We start from the raw sequence: 15,810 nt of genomic DNA, 5'->3' as shown, positions 1-15,810 counted from the left end.
GGAGGCTAGGCTAAATTATGATGGTCAGTAGGTTGGATATAGTAAATACATTTTCAGTGTACAATGGATTTATCTTTTTTTTAGGTTTATTTTTATTTATTTTGAGAGGGAGATGGAGAGCAAGCAGGCGAGGGGAAGAGAGAGGGGGACAGAAACCCAAGCGGGCTCCATGCTGTCAGCGCAGAGCCTGATGCAGAGCTTGAACTCATGAACTGTGAGATCATGACCTGAGCCGAAGTCAAGAGTTGGGCGCTTAACTGATTGGGCCACCCAGGCGCCCCAAGAGGTAGCCCCATCTTAAGTTGAGGAAGATCTGACTGTGATCTGGGTGAATTACTTTATATCTCTATGCCTCAATTTTCCTATAAAATGGGCAAGAAAATAATAGTGCCTTCTTCAAAGAGTTTTTAGGATTAAGCGAAATACTTCCTACAAAGTGCTTTACTGCTTGCGGGTATGTGGTGGATCCTCAATAAAAATTAGGTTTTGTGTGTGTGTGTGTTCTATATATATTATTACTATAATCACTATTTCATATTTCTAAACATAGGTTATCAGAAAAAAATTATTCCAATGGTTTAACCTACAAACTTGAGTGCTCTGGAAAGACGTTCAAAAGTAGTAATGATAGGAATTAACTTCTCTTCAGAAATCTAAGAATCTGGGCCAGAGAAGTTTCAGGAATGCTTATCATTTTCTAAGTAGCAAGTATTTTCAGTCAAAACAGCTGCTTCCTCAAAGTTCTACTGTATGTTTAAACACACACACACACACACACACACAGTCTCTTTTCAGATTTTGTGAGGCAGGATTATCTTTGGGGTTGTTTTTTTTTTTCATGTGCCAGAGTTTTGAAATTTTCACTTGCTGCCACTGTAAACACCATCTCTAACATTTAGTGGATGTTTCCCATATGCCAGCCATTATGGTAAATGCTGTATGTAATGAGAAGCATTTTATTTATGTATAACAGGAAGGGTATAAGTTAGGTACTATCGTCACCCCCCCCCCCATTTTACAGATGGGAAAACCAAGGCTCTGAGAAGTAAGGTCACTTTTCAAGTGGCTTTTTAATTGTTAAGAACTTAGATGGTGGAGCAGAGGACCTCGGTTGGACTCTGAAATATTAAATACAGTGGTGTATTAAGGGTGGAGGCAGGATGTGAGCCCATGTTTTGCCTGATTCCAAAGCTCAACCCCCTGACATGTTGGAGTAGAAGCAAGAACAGAAGAGAGGGAGGGAACAAAGCAAAGTTTGGTTAATGGAATTAGTGGATTTTCAAGAAAACACTATGCACGAAAACAACAAAAAAGCCTGTGTTTTCTCACATCTGGGAAAGATTGCTGTGTGATTCTGTTTTGTTTTAAATAAAAATTAGATCATGTCATTCATCTACATAAAACTATACAAAGAGGGGCCTCAGCACCACTGAAATCCAGCCCAAACTCTACCACGGAGGACACCAGCTAGACCCTCAGCTCATCCCGTGTTCCTCCTCTCGACACACCAACCTCGTCCCCACCTGAAGCCCTCTGCACTAGTCGGTCTTTCTGCCTGGGAATGCTTCCCTTCTGATCTTTCTTCCCATGGCTACCTGCTTATCATTCAGGTCTCAGGTCAGGTCTTCCTTGACCACCCTCCTACTCACCCCCCTTCCCTCTCTGGACTCTGCAGAGCATTCCATAGTCTCTGAAATGATCTCATTCATTCATCGCTCGCTTGCTTCTTCCCCATTAGAATGTAAGCGCAAGTAGATAGAGACCTGGTCTGTTTTTTTTTTTTTTTAATTTTTTTTTTCAACGTTTATTTATTTTTGGGACAGAGAGAGACAAAGCATGAACGGGGGAGGGGCAGAGAGAGAGGGAGACACAGAATCGGAAACAGGCTCCAGGCTCTGAGCCATCAGCCCAGAGCCTGACGCGGGGCTCGAACTCACGGACCGCGAGATCGTGACCTGGCTGAAGTCGGACGCTTAACCGACTGTGCCACCCAGGCACCCCGAGACCTGGTCTGTCTTGATCATAGCTGCGTCTCCACTGCCCCCAGAAGTGCCTGGCACCTAACAGGATTAAGTCAGGGAACAGGAAAGGCAGCAGCACAGAGCCCGGCGCGTACCAAACACCAAGGGAACCTGGCTATAACCATGGCAAGAGTAACAACCCTTGTGATACTAGCGGTGGGGGAGGAAGAGCTCTCCTACTCTAAGACTCCATTATCCAAATCCTCCTAGCGACTGTTAGGGTTGAAGAAACCATCATCATAATTTCACTCACAAAGTGTCCACTTACAAAGGTCATCTCCCACTCGGGCATCCCTTCCGGGGCAATGCTGTCCTATGTGTCAATACCCCGATCGATCAGGAGAAGGGACAAGTACGGGGGAAGTACGATGCACACCACTTGCAAAGGGGAATTGCACACCTTCCAGAAGATGCAGGAGTTCATGGAGTGTTGGAAAGTACCACTCAGATCACACGCGTGGTTTTGTTGGGTGAGAAACAGGCAGAGTTCAAAGAGTTCACCCAAGAAGAGAGGAAGGTAGAAGGGAAACTAGGTGACGACCCAGTAAGCTCTTCGAAAGAGAATTCTACTTGAAGGTCAAAGGATAATGAGAGGCCCTTGGGAAAACTGATGAAGACCTCGAAATGTTTTGCAAAATGACCCTTCTGCGGTCTCGCTGCAAGAGTCAAACGACACATCAAACGACTGTGGCTTTCTGTGTTGTGCAAATGCATTTGTTGTTTTACAGGCCTTGAAATAAGGATTCATGTGGCAGATACTTATAGCTTGGAGGAAGATGTTAGATTGGAACATTTCACGGCATGATCACATTTCATGCTTTGCATCTCAATATGAAAAGGCCACGATGTCCTCACCAAGACATTCCAGCATAAATAAAAGGGAGGAACGGGCTAGGGGGCATCTGAGAGCTGAAGGTTCCCAACCCTTGGCGTGATACGGCATGTCTGAACATCCAGTGAGGTAAATGCTGGCTTGAAACGTTGGGTTCCAACATCATGTGGGCAAAAAGGTAACTCCTCACCCTGTGCTCTCGCGAAAGTCAGCTGTGACCTCCTGTCACTGTGGTGCAAGACCGTACTAGTGAAGATCATAATTTCTACTCTCCTCTCTGCTCACAGATATCTTATGATTCATATGCTTCAAAAGTCTGGAACATACAAAGATAATTCAAGCACAAAACCACCTTCGTTCCAATGGGAGCCAATATCATCACTCAAAGACGCATTTAATGTTTGATTTTGTTTTTTGTTCTTTTTTTTTTTCTCCATTTGGTAATAAGACACACTCTACGTGGGTTTACTATCCAAAACAATTTATCTCTTAACTCTCTTTTTCTGTCTAGACCCTCCACCCTCATGGCAACGTAACTCGCGTGTGCAACCCAGCGTGGCTTATCAAGCTTTGTCCATGTTCGTATAAATACATACAAGCGTTCCAGACACACGTAGACAGGGGCTTGTTGGTTTTTATAAAAATCGGGTCAGAACAGATGTAGGTTTTGATCGCTTTTATATATCACTGTTATGGATTGAACGTGTGTGCCCCTGCAAAACTCATGGGCAGAAATCCTAACCCCTACTCTGGTGGTGTTAGGAGGCAGGGCCTTTGGGGGGTGATTATATCGAGAGGGTGGAGTCCTCATGAATGCGATTAGTGACCTTATAAAAGAGGCCCCAGAGAGCTGCCTTGCCCCTTCCACTGCTTGAGGACACAGTGAAGAGATGGCCTTCTGCAACTCAAGGTCTTACGAGACAAGGAATCTGCCAGCATCTTGATCTTGGACTTCCCAACCTGCCGAACTGCGCGAAACAAATGGTTGTTGTGTCAGCCCCCAGTCTGTGGCATTTTTTTAGAGCAGCCTAAATAAACTGAGACAACCATAGTCATTCCTCAGAATCCATATGTCCAAGTCTATCTTATTTTTTAAAACACTGCCTAATATTCCTTAGTATGCACACACCAAAAGATATTTAAGCCATTGCCCTAATCAATGAACATTCTGATAGTTTTCAAGTCATTGTTTCCATTTCCATTTCTTTTTTTTTTTTAATTTTTTTTTTCAACGTTTATTTATCTTTGGGACAGAGAGAGACAGAGCATGAACGGGGGAGGGGCAGAGAGAGAGGGAGACACAGAATCAGAAACAGGCTCCAGGCTCTGAGCCATCAGCCCAGAGCCTGATGCGGGGCTCGAACTCATGGACCGCGAGGTAGTGACCTGGCTGAAGTCGGACGCTTAACCGACTGCGCCACCCAGGCGCCCCTCCATTTCCATTTCTATTACAAACAACACTGAGATAAACCTCCATGTTCAAAAATCCTAAACTAGTTCTTTTTTTTAAATTTTGTAATGTTTATTTCCGAGAGAGAGAGACAGACAGACAGACAGACAGAGTGTGAGTGGGAGAGGGGCAGACAGAGAGAGGCACACAGAATCCAAAGCAGGCTCCAGGTTCTGAGCTGTCAGCACAGAGCCTGATGCGGGACTTGAACTCACGAACTGTGAGTCATGACCTGAGCCAAAGTCGGATGCTTAACTGACTGAGCCACCCAGGTGCCCCACTAATGCCTTATTTCTATAAAATGTAGAACTGCTGCTCCCAAATCAATGTGCATTTAAGTTTTAAAAATAGACACTGTCAGATTTCTTCCTAAACAAGGGTTCTAGAGGGCCGCCTATGTGGCTCAGTAGGGTAAGCATCTGACTCTTGGTTTCGGCTCAGGTCATGATCTCACGGTTTGTGGGTTGAAGCTCCTCATCAGGCTCCATGCTGACAGTACAGAGCCCACTTGGAATTCTCTCTGAACCTCCCCTGCTTGCGTTCTTTCTCTCTCTCAAAATAAATACATAAATGGGCTCTAGAAATGCGTATTTCAGCGGCAAAGTAGCAGAGTGTCTCTCTCCCACCCCCAAGGGTAGCAGGGATGTGAAGCAGCAAGGACACTGATCAGATAACATAAAGCACATTTTAAATGGTAAAAGACGTACCAGGAAAAGCCACATATTATTCTAAGAGGGTCCTCAGCTGTTGGAACGCCAAAGGTTAGCCTTGGACATGGGTGGTGGGGTGAGTAGAATTCGTGCCACAGAGAACCCTGCTGAAGATTGACAATTATGAGCCTGGGACTCTGGTGCACTAAGAGTACCCAGCCAGAAGGCGGTATGGGACGAGAGGCTCAGGGAAGAAGAACGGGAAAAGCAAACGAATCCAGGAGACATCGTGTTCTCCAGAAACGATCAGGGCCCGTATGAAAAGATGCTCCACAGCATCAGTCATTGGGGAAAGGCAACCGAAACCTCAACACGGTACCAATTCACACCCACCAGGACGGCCATAGTCAGACAGACGGACAGTAACCAGTGTGGGCGACGACGTGGAGCCACCAGAACCCGCATGTGTTGCTGGAGGGAATGTAAAACGGTGCAGGTGTTTTGGAAAGAAGTGTAACAGTTCCTTCGTGAGTTAGAGTTACCGTGTGACCCGGTAATTTCGCTCCTCGGTAGGTAACCAAGAGATTGAAAACATACGTCCGCACAAGAACTTGTACACAAAAGTTCACAGCAGAACTATTCAAAATAGCGGAGAAAGTGGAAACAGCCCAAACCTCAATCAACTGACGAACGGATAAACAGGAAGTGGCCTGTCCGGACAGTGGAGTCACATGCAGACATGTAAAAGAATGAAGCATGACCGCACACTTTCCACGTGGGTGAACCTTAAAATGCGACGCTAAGTAAGAGAACCCAGATATAAAATACCGCCTATTACATGATTCTGATTACATGCGACATCCAAAAGAGGCGAATCCAGAGAGACAGAAAGCAGATTAGTGGTTGCCAGGAGTGGGGGGGAGGAGATACGGGGAATGACTTGTTAATGGGTGCGGGGTTTCTGGTTGGGGTGCTGAGAATGTTCTGGAATTAGATAGTGGGGATGGTTGCTCTACCTTGTAGATATACTCAAAAGCACTGAACTGTATCCTTTATCTCTTTTTAAGTTTATTTATTCATTTGGGGGGGTGGGGCATAGAGAGCAGGAGAGACAGAATCCCAAACAGGCTCCGCGTTGTCAGCACAGAGCCTGACACGGGCCTCGATCCCACAAACCGTGAGATCGTGACCTGAGCTGAAACCAAGAGTCAGCAGCTTAACCGACGGAGCCACCCAGGCGCCCCTGAATTGTATACTTTAAAACGATGAATTTTGTCGTGTATGAATTATATCTCAATTTTGAAAAAGGAGACACTGCATAAATCAACATCAGACAGTGGGGAACAGGATGGACAAATGAACCCCCAACGTGAGCACACAGTTAAGAGAGAAGACACACAGCTGGCTTTCAAGCACAAAACAAGATGCTCAAGTTCACGAATAGTTAAATATGAGCAAAATAAAATTACAACGAGACTTAGTTTTCCACCTATCAACCCAGTGAAAAAGGAGACGTTTAGTAACCTGCATAGGGAGGGGGAGACTGTGAGAAAAGCAGCTGCTGTATTTCGGCAGTCTCCTTGGAGGATAATTTAGTAAGACAGATCAACATTTAAAAATTCACAAACTCTGTGAACTCAGAGAGTCTGATTTTTTTAAGTCACCTGGGGTTGACGTGCCCTTCAGAGGTCATTTTAAAAAGGACTCACGGGGCGCCTGGCTGGCTGTCGGTAGAGCATGTGACTCTTGATCTCGGGTTGTAAGTTCGAGCCCCACGCTGGTGTAGAGATGGCTTGAAAAGGACTCATGAATGAAGTGCATAGGCAGCTTCAAAGGGGAGGGAGCCACTGGTGACCTCCGGCCCACACAGTCCCTCCTTGGTGGCAATATATACAGGAGCTCTAGAAAGGACAGGAGGCCTGGTGGGCCCAGAGGCCAAGCAAGCACACTGAGAACTGGCTATTAAATGTTTAGTTGCTTCAAGCTGGGATAGCCTGCTGCTGCTGCTGCTGATTTTGTTTAATGTTTATTTATTTATTGATTTTGAGAGAGACAGAAAGAGAACACTAGTGGGCGAGGAGCAGAGAGAGGTGGAGAATCCCAAGCGGACTCCGCTCCAAGCCGGATGTGGGGCTTGATCTCACGAACCGGGAGATCATGACCTGAGCCGAGATCAAGAGTGGGATGCTTACCTGACTGAGCCACCCAGCTCCCCCCCCCCAACCTTTTTTCTTAAAGGTTACTTATTTATTTTGAGAGAGAGAGAGAAAATGAAGGAGGGGCAGAGAGAGAGAGACAGACAGACAGACAGACAGACAGAATGCCAAGCAGGCTCCATGCTGTCAGCACAGAGCCAGACACGGGGCTTGAACTCACAAACCGGGAGATCACGACCTGAGCCAAAACCAAGAGTCAGACACTGACTCTGAGCCACCCAGATACCCCCCCCCACACCTTTTTATTTATTTATTTATTTATTTATTTATTTCAACGTTTATTTTTGGTACAGAGAGACACAGAGCATGAACGGGGGAGGGGCAGAGAGAGAGGGAGACACAGAATCGGAAACAGGCTCCAGGCTCTGAGCCATCAGCCCAGAGCCCGACGCGGGGCTCGAACTCACAGACCGCGAGATCGTGACCTGGCTGAAGTTGGACACTTAACCGACTGCACCACCCAGGCACCCCCACACACACCTTTTTAAAAGTTAATTTCGTTGAGATACAAAAAGTAGGGAGAACAACTTTACATTCTCAGAAGTGGCCAACTTCCAGATCTGCTAATGCGGCTAGTGCGGTGTTGGCCCAACAGGGTGTTTAGATTTTTTTGAATCGGGAAATTTCTTTTGAAAACCCTAAAATGGGGCTTTCACTGAAACATCTTATTATCTGCTGAGGGATTCCCCCAGGGAAGCCAAGCCCGAAGCTGAGCGGAGCTCTGATCGCCAGCATTTCTGACTCACAAGGTGTGGGCTGGCGCCCTAGAATCTGCTGGTCTGACCTGTTCAAGGTGACGGACGCGGCGGGTCGGGGCATCTGAGAGTCAGTTATGCATCACAGCTTTTGTACCTACAGATGCAGCCAGACTCTGTTCACATTTCCCATCTCTTGTTCTCCGAAACATCTGGTCTTTGAGGTCGGCTCTGCGCATAGCCGATCCCACCCACCAATACGCTGCTTTGATTGTTAGACTTCTAGAAATTTTAGGGCTTCTTAGCATTTCTTTGGTCTCACTGATTTTTTTTTTTTTTAAGTTTTGTTCAGCGAAGAGCGTTGGCCAGTTCTCCCCAGTGTGGTAAAAGGATGTGAAAGGAAGGTATTTAGAAAAGTCCACTCGAGGATAAGAACTACGGTGGACGCATTTATTCCGCGTCACGATCTGGTTCAAGTGCGCCCTGGGGAAGAGAAACGAAATGAAGTTCAGCTCCCGTGTGACGATCCTGTTTCTCTCTTTGCTGTTTTTCACGCTTTCTCTGGGTCTCATTCTGGCTGTCGTGGCCTCCCCGTCAAGAGGAGGTCAGGTTCACGTTGCTCATGCTTCTGAAACTATGTCGCTGTTTCTATGTTCGGGGCCCAGTGTGCCGTTCCAGCTCCTTCGCAGTCCAGAGAGGCCACGAGCAGATTGTGTGTCAGTGGGCAGTGGCCGCGTGGAAGTTAGTGGAAGTTAATGAAATCAGACCGTGGGAACCCTGGAACAAAAAGCTGTGTCCAGGGTGTCAGCCACGGTAGGGACAAAAAAGTCCCGGGAGACTTTAAAACAGGAATGCCCATGTTTTATTTTTGAAAAACGTTTGACTAAGGAATTTTCTGTGCCAGTGCCTTCCCAACGGTTTCTAACGCTGCCGAACGTCAGCCGCTCGAAAAATCCTTATGCCCGCAGGGAAACTTGAAAAAAGATTTATGCCTGGGCCCTACCCTCCGGAGCCTCCGATTTAACTCCTTCTAGGTGGGACCCGGTAATGGGATTTTCAAAATTCCCCTGGTGATTTCAATGTGCGTTAAAAATTGGGAACCCCATGATTTTAATGGCCATCATTTACTGTTTCAGGCACCAAGCAAAGGGATTTACAAGCATTATCTTATTTACTCTTCATAACACCATTCGATGGAGGACTTAAGTCTCTTGTTTTTTTTTTTTTTTTTTTTTTTTTTTTTCTCAACGTTTATTTATTTTTGGGACAGAGAGAGACAGAGCGTGAACGGGGGAGGGGCAGAGACAGAGGGAGACACAGAATCGGAAACAGGCTCCAGGCTCTGAGCCATCAGCCCAGAGCCCGACGCGGGGCTCGAACTCACGGACCGCGAGATCGTGACCTGGCTGAAGTCGGACGCTTAACCGACTGCGCCACCCAGGCGCCCCTTAAGTCTCTTGTTTAAGCTCACAGCTGCTAAGAGGTGGGGCGAGGCCTCAGATTCAAGCGGTCTGTCCAGAAAGCACCTGCTCTTGAAGAAACTATCTCAAATGCAAAGGATAAAAAAAAAAAACACGTACAAGAATACTCACTGCAACAGCGTTCAAAGTGGAGAGAAAGAAAAATAATGAATGCCCAACATGGGGGTAATGGCTGAATGAACTATAACATACCCCCACCTTCAAACATTTTGTAGCTGTCAAAAAACAATGAATTAAAGATTGTACCGGTTGCATGAGAGGCATTTGTACATGTTTGTGTAGCCCAGGGATGTGCCCTGGGCTGGGCTGGATGCACGTTTGGGGACTCGCTGGGCCTTGCTCTCTTTCTTGCCCCACGGCTTCTTCGTGGGACCAGTTTGGGCTCCCCCCACCCCAGCAGGGCAGTCTCAGAGTACTTGGACTTCCGACTTGGCAGCTAGCGTCCCCCAGAGCTACCGCTGCAAGAGACAAAGGCAGAGGCTGTAGGGCTTCTTAAGGCTTAGGCCTGGAGTTCATGGGTCCTCCTCTCCACTCTATTATTGGTTACGCAGGCCAGGCCAGCCCAGATTCCATGCGAGAAAACTACAACAGGGAGGCATGGATGATTCGGGGCAGGGAGGGGAGGAAGTAGGGGTGTGCATATCTGGAGACGGTCAACCACCACAGTGTAACAGGCAAGATGACTTTATCCGACAGAAATTCTCCACTAGAGTTTTTGGTGAGAAAAAGCACCAGGGATGAGACCTCCCAGGGCATGCTTCCAAGGGGGAGGAGGGGCAAGGAGCCGCTGGGCGCCCCCCGGGAGAGCCAGTTTTCCCGAACGTTCGGTCGCTGCTGTCTACCGAGAGGCGATGCCGTGCAAGGCAGAAGAACAACACAAGGGCCTGCGTGGATGGGGGCAGAGCAGGATTTCAGCTGCACGGCCGAGGATAAAGAGCTTGTTGGGTGGGAAAATCTAGAGCACATGTGGGGAGAAGAGGGGAAAAGGGAGGCTTGGGAGACGAGCTAGAGCCCTTTCACGTCTTCTGCAAGGCCTGAGTAAAGATGTGTGCTGCTCTCCATTGCCCTGCTGTAATTCTCTCAGATCCATGCTGGCAGGCACTTACCCTGCCCACGGCCTACCCACACCGGCCCTGTTTTCTTCCCTTGCTGCCCAGAGATGCGGGCCTCCCAGCATTCCGTGCGGCTAGCCTGGCCACGTGACCAGCGTGGCCCCGTGACCTGGTTCCGGCCAATGAGATGAAGAGGATGCCTACTGGGGGCACGGGCTTCTGGGAAAGGTCGCTCTTTCCGTGCTAATGAAAGGGGGGGAGATGGCGGCCGATCTTCGCCTTTCTCTTCCTGTTATGGTTTGTTGGTGGGTTTTTTGCTTCGTTTTGTTTTGTTCTTGGCCTTTCTCTTCCTGCTTTTGTATCCCATCGTGTGAGGATGTGGTGTCGGGCGGTGGCAGCCCTCCTGTGAGCAGCAGTGACCTCACGGGCACGCTTGTTTGGTGTCGCGCTGAAACGCTGTGGAGCCCCCCCCCCCACTTCCTGTTACAATTAAAAGGGGTGTTTCCTGAGTCAGGGTTACGTTGTGGCGTCACACGTCGGGGTCTAGGAACTTTCTCATCAGCCCACTTTCCTCACCCCTCGGCTGCCCCTGGCCTAGTTGCCGTCGTGCTACAACCACAAGGGGAAGGCTCGCGCCCCCTTCTCAGGGACTTTTATTTGAGTATCGGGAAGCGATTTAAAAAACAGGCCAACTGGCGGGTTAATAGTGCTCAGATGCTCAAAGGACACATGTAGTTGCTCCCCTCCCGACCAGTGATGTGGGTCCCACGTTCTCCCCCTCTCGGGGAGCTCTGAGTTTTGGCCTGGGGCCTCCCATGACACTTTGTCCAAGCATCACTATCGGCAGATGATGCGCCTCTTCTCATTCATTATGTTGTCGCATCAGCAGGGGGACTCGAGTAAGAATTTCTAATCCCATAAGACGATTCACCTTTTTTTTTTTTTTCTTTATTTTTTAAAGCAAAATTAGGCAATTCTTTTTTGGAACAATCGACTAGGAGCCGAAAGGGAAGGTGTTAATATTTTGGAAACTTCTTATCCAGGAGAAACAGAGACACTCTCCTGTTTCTGAAAAATGATGTGTTCTGGCCGATAAATCATGCATTTGTCTCTGCCATCCAATAGCAGTGAGGACTGAACAATTTTTTTTTTTTAAAGCAGGAACTAATGTGATACATTTGATAGAAAGGAGTCGAAGGAGGAGAAAAAGGAGGCATTTTTATTTCTCCAAAGATCAGTGAGGTTTTAGGCATAAGTATACAGGTGGGGAAACCTGGTCGGGTGACATGATGGGTGAAGCGGGACATACGGCACACACATGACTATAGACTCTGCTCATCAGCCTCTCCCGTCCCCTGTATTTCCTCACATTTACCCTGGGCCAGCCACTGTTCTTCTCGCTCTCTCCGAAGTTACTGTCATTATTCCCATTTTACAGATGACTCTCTGAGATTGCAAATTCCTTGCCAAAGTTGCACAGCTAGTGAGTGGCAGAGCAAGGACATTAGCTCAGGTCTGTTAGACTCTAAACTGTGAGCGCGGGGACGCCTGGGTGGCTCAGTCCATTAAGCATCCAACTTCGGCTCAGGTTATGATCACCAGGTTTGTGGGTTCCAGCCCCCGTGTGGGGCTCTCTGCTTGACGACTCAGAGCCTGGAGCCTGCTTTGGATTCTGTCTGTCTGTCTGTCTGTCTCTCTCTGCCCCTCCCCCACTCGTGCAGGTGCTCACTCTCAAAAATAAAAACATTAAAAAAAAATAAGGCATGAGTGCACTCACATTCGTTTTCTATTGCTGCTGTAACAAACCACCACGATTTTTGTGCCTTAAAACAACACGGATGTATTATCTTACAATGCTGAAGGTCAGAAGTCGGAAATGGGTCAGCTTCTGGGTGCTCTAGGGTAGAATCTGCTTCCTTGCTCTTTGCAGCTTTGAGAGGCCCCCTGCTTTCCTTGGCTCATGGCCCCTCTCTTCACGTCGAGGCCAGCACTGCAGAATCTTCCAGAATCTGTGTCTGTTTCCATCCCTCTCGTCACCCTCTCTGACTTTGACCCTCCTGCCTCCCCCTTATAAAGACCCTTGAGAGGACATTGGGCCCACCCGGGTATAAAAGTTACGCTGGAGATAATCCAGTTGACTTCCAACTGTAATGACAACCTCTTTGAGCATCAGCATTGACTCCAACCCAGAACAAGTCACGTTCCCCACGTGTTCACCACATCCCAGGCGCGATGCTCAGTATTTCATGCCTATCAACCCATTTCAGCCTCACAATGGTCCTTAGAAGCTTGGTTCTACCAGTAGTATCGTTCCAGTTCTACAGATGAAAGGACAGAGGCTCAGAAACTTGCCCAAGCTCACGCAACCGAGCCACAATTCAAATTTAGCGCCCTGGCTTCCTAGGCTGTGCGCCCAGTCACCCCACCCCTGCTTCTTAGTAAGCCCTCACAGGAAACGTTCCTGCATGGCGATGAACTGTTGCATCATAATAGGAAAAAAGTGGGGGAAATCTAGATAAAAAGAAAGAAAACAGTCACTCAGAATCCCATTTATCTGTTTCTCTGGTGACTTTACGGGCCATGTGTATACGTACACATTGCCAGAGATGAAAACAGATGGTGTCTCAAAAGATATGGTCAGAGAATTCTGTCGAAAGGATACAAAAAAAAAAAAAAAAAAAAAAGTCCCCCGGAATCCTACTTTTATACCCCCTTAAAAACTGCATTGAAAATTATAACTCAGTTAATAACCTGGGGAAAACAGCAAGAGGGCGGGAACAGGCCGCCTTCCTCATTAAATGGGATAATCACTCCAAAGCGAGTTGCGCTGGGCTCAAGTTGTCAATGAATGACGGGCAGGATTCTGACCTCAGAGGATTAATCTAAACTCTTTACAGATTCTCCGGCGGGTGCCAGATAAGTTGAAAGGAAGGCTGCAGGGTAATAGAGCTAAATACAACCAACCCATGCCTCACCAAAATGCCATTCTCTTTCTCTGTGTCCCTTGTCACGTGTAGGTCACAGCAATATGCTCTTCCAGACTGTTGTCCTGTATTTCTGTTACCTGTTTTCTTCCTTGTAGGAAGACTATGTATTTGTTGGGGAGGAAAGCAGGGAAAGAGGTAGACAAGGAGGGAGGGAGGGACCAAGGGAGGAAGGTGGGGGCGCGGGGACTTCCTCAATTCCCAAACACTGTGTTCTTCTTCGTACACACGCCTTGACCTTGTGCCCTATACTAAAAGCAGGAGAATGGTAATATCGTTATGATAGAGAAAGTGATTTCTGGGGGGCACATTATATTCTCAACGCCTCTCAGTTTCTCAAGAACAAACATCTACGGTTTGTAAATTATGTAAACGGTACGGTTCTCACTTCAAAGCCCATGCCTCTCAGTGGCCAGCTTGCATACCAGTCCCGTCCGAGGTCGTGGCTGTATGTGCGATCCATTTTGTGTATATCAAAGTGTAAGTTTGACCCACAAGGTTTAAAGGCAGGAGGAAACTTGGGACCTTGTCTCAGCCAGTGGTTGCCAATCCTGGCTGCGTGTCAGAATCCTCTCGAAAGCTCCCAGCCTTAGGTTAATGGTGGACAGAGGCTAGTGGAGGAGACCTGGCGTCCCTAAGCTTTTAAGAAACTCCTCGGGAATGATATGGTAATATAGAATAAGAAATCCATATTTGGTCTTCAACCCCGTTCCTGGCCCAGAACTCCTACAACTTATGAAAGATAAGAGCCATGGAGATGTCTTTTGTTATTCATCACAAGCCCAGCCCCTTTTAACCACGTCTGAGTTTATGCTAATGAGGTGACTTTGGAAGGCCCCTAAGGATGGGGGCCCCGGTTGCCATGGGAACCAGCTTTGTGATTGGAAGGTTGGAACTTTCAGCCCCTTCCCCCCTCTCTGGGGAGGGGGGAGTGGTTGGATTATCGAGTTCAATCACCAATGGCCAATGGCTTAATCAATCATGCCTGAGTAATAAGGCATGCACAAAACTCCCTGAAGCACAGGGTTGGGAGAACTGGACTGGTGAACACATGGCAGGGGGGGGCGGCATGGGAGGGTGGTGTGCCCAGACAAGGCATGGAAGTTTCCCCCTCCTACTCCCCACTCCCCCAGAGCCCTCCTACCCTGCCCTCTGCGTTCCTTCCATCTGGCCGCTCCTGAGTTGAATCCTTGTATAATAAACTGGCAACCTAGCAAGTAAATTGTTTCCCTGAGTTCTGTGAGCCATGCTAGCAGATAACTGAACCTGAGGAGGTGAGGAGGGGGGTCATGGGAATCTCTGACTCGTAGCCAATGGGTAGCCTGGGGGCCCCCTGCCTGCAACCGGCAACGGAAATCTGGTGGGACTGAGGCTTACGTCCATGGAGGCTGATGTGAACTTTAGGTAGACAGAGCGAGCACTGCGCTGACGTAAGGGACACCCACCTGCTGTCTCGGCTTAGTGGGCAGTCCCACACTTGTGATGTCAGATGTGGTGTGAGTAGTAGAGTATAAAGAAAGGAGTTCTCCCCCTTACCCTAGGAAATTCTAAAACCCCCAGAACCAGTAATAAAACACTTCCTCATTGTTCAGAAGAGGAAACGGGAGCCCAGAAACTTACATGCAAATGACCGCAGCCATCACCATAAAATAATAATGATTGCAGCTAAGACTTACAGCACTTGCTACGCGGCAAGCACTGAAATATGTGCTTTATTGAATCTGACACTTGTGTTGTAGGTACTGTCGTTTTCCCACTTTAGAGACGCGGAGACTGAGGTCCAGAGAAGTTGAGTAGCTTGCTTAAGGTCACACGGCTGGTAGGTGGCAAAGCCAACAGTTTGATTCCAGAGTTCTTGCCCTTTGCCACTTCTTCTCATGTAGTTATGTACGTATTCTCTGCGTAGTGGAACCCAGCCACTTTTGATGCACTGAATTTATCGTCTTATATTGCAGGATAAAATAAAACAGGTTAAGTATACTGTCCCATTTTAAAACTGCCCTTGTGTAGAGAAAATTCTGTGGCCTTGTAGCCTTTACCAGTTTCTGCGGAGTTCCTATGTGCTGGGTGATATGTAAATACTTCATGGACGGTCTCCTTTAACGCTCTCAGGAATTTTGCGAGGTAGGTGTTCTTATCCCCACAGGAGAGGTGAGAAAATCCGGGTTTTGAAAGTCAGATCACTCGGGTTGCCTGGATGGCTCAGGAGGTTAAGTGTCCGACTTCAGCTCAGGTCCTGATCTCGAGGTTTGTGAGTTCGAGCCCCGCGTCGGGCTCTCTGCTGTCAGCGTGAAACCTGCTTCGGGTCCTCTGTCCCCCTCTCTCTCTGCACCCCCCCCCCCCCGACAAATAAATAAACATTAACAAAAAAAAAGTCAGATGACTCCTTCAGGTCACAGAGCTAGTCGGTTACCGGCAACGATTTTAAC

At 47.8% G+C, this 15,810-nt stretch overlaps 1 protein-coding gene across 6 annotated transcripts in view; it reads right to left on the bottom strand.

Annotated features, from left to right (window-relative positions):
* BCAS1 (brain enriched myelin associated protein 1) overlaps nucleotides 1-15,810 on the bottom strand; it is a 90,820-nt gene that overhangs the window by 71,452 nt on the left and 3,558 nt on the right. The gene's annotated exons all lie outside the window — the stretch shown is intronic.

This window comes from Lynx rufus, unplaced genomic scaffold, assembly GCF_022079265.1.
Source record: "Lynx rufus isolate CCGP_SWC_20201006 ecotype Redwood Valley unplaced genomic scaffold, mLynRuf1.p SCAF_8, whole genome shotgun sequence".
Lineage (NCBI taxonomy): Eukaryota > Metazoa > Chordata > Mammalia > Carnivora > Felidae > Lynx > Lynx rufus.
The sequence above is the reverse complement of the archived record's forward strand: the minus strand, read 5'-3'. Positions and strand labels throughout refer to the sequence as shown.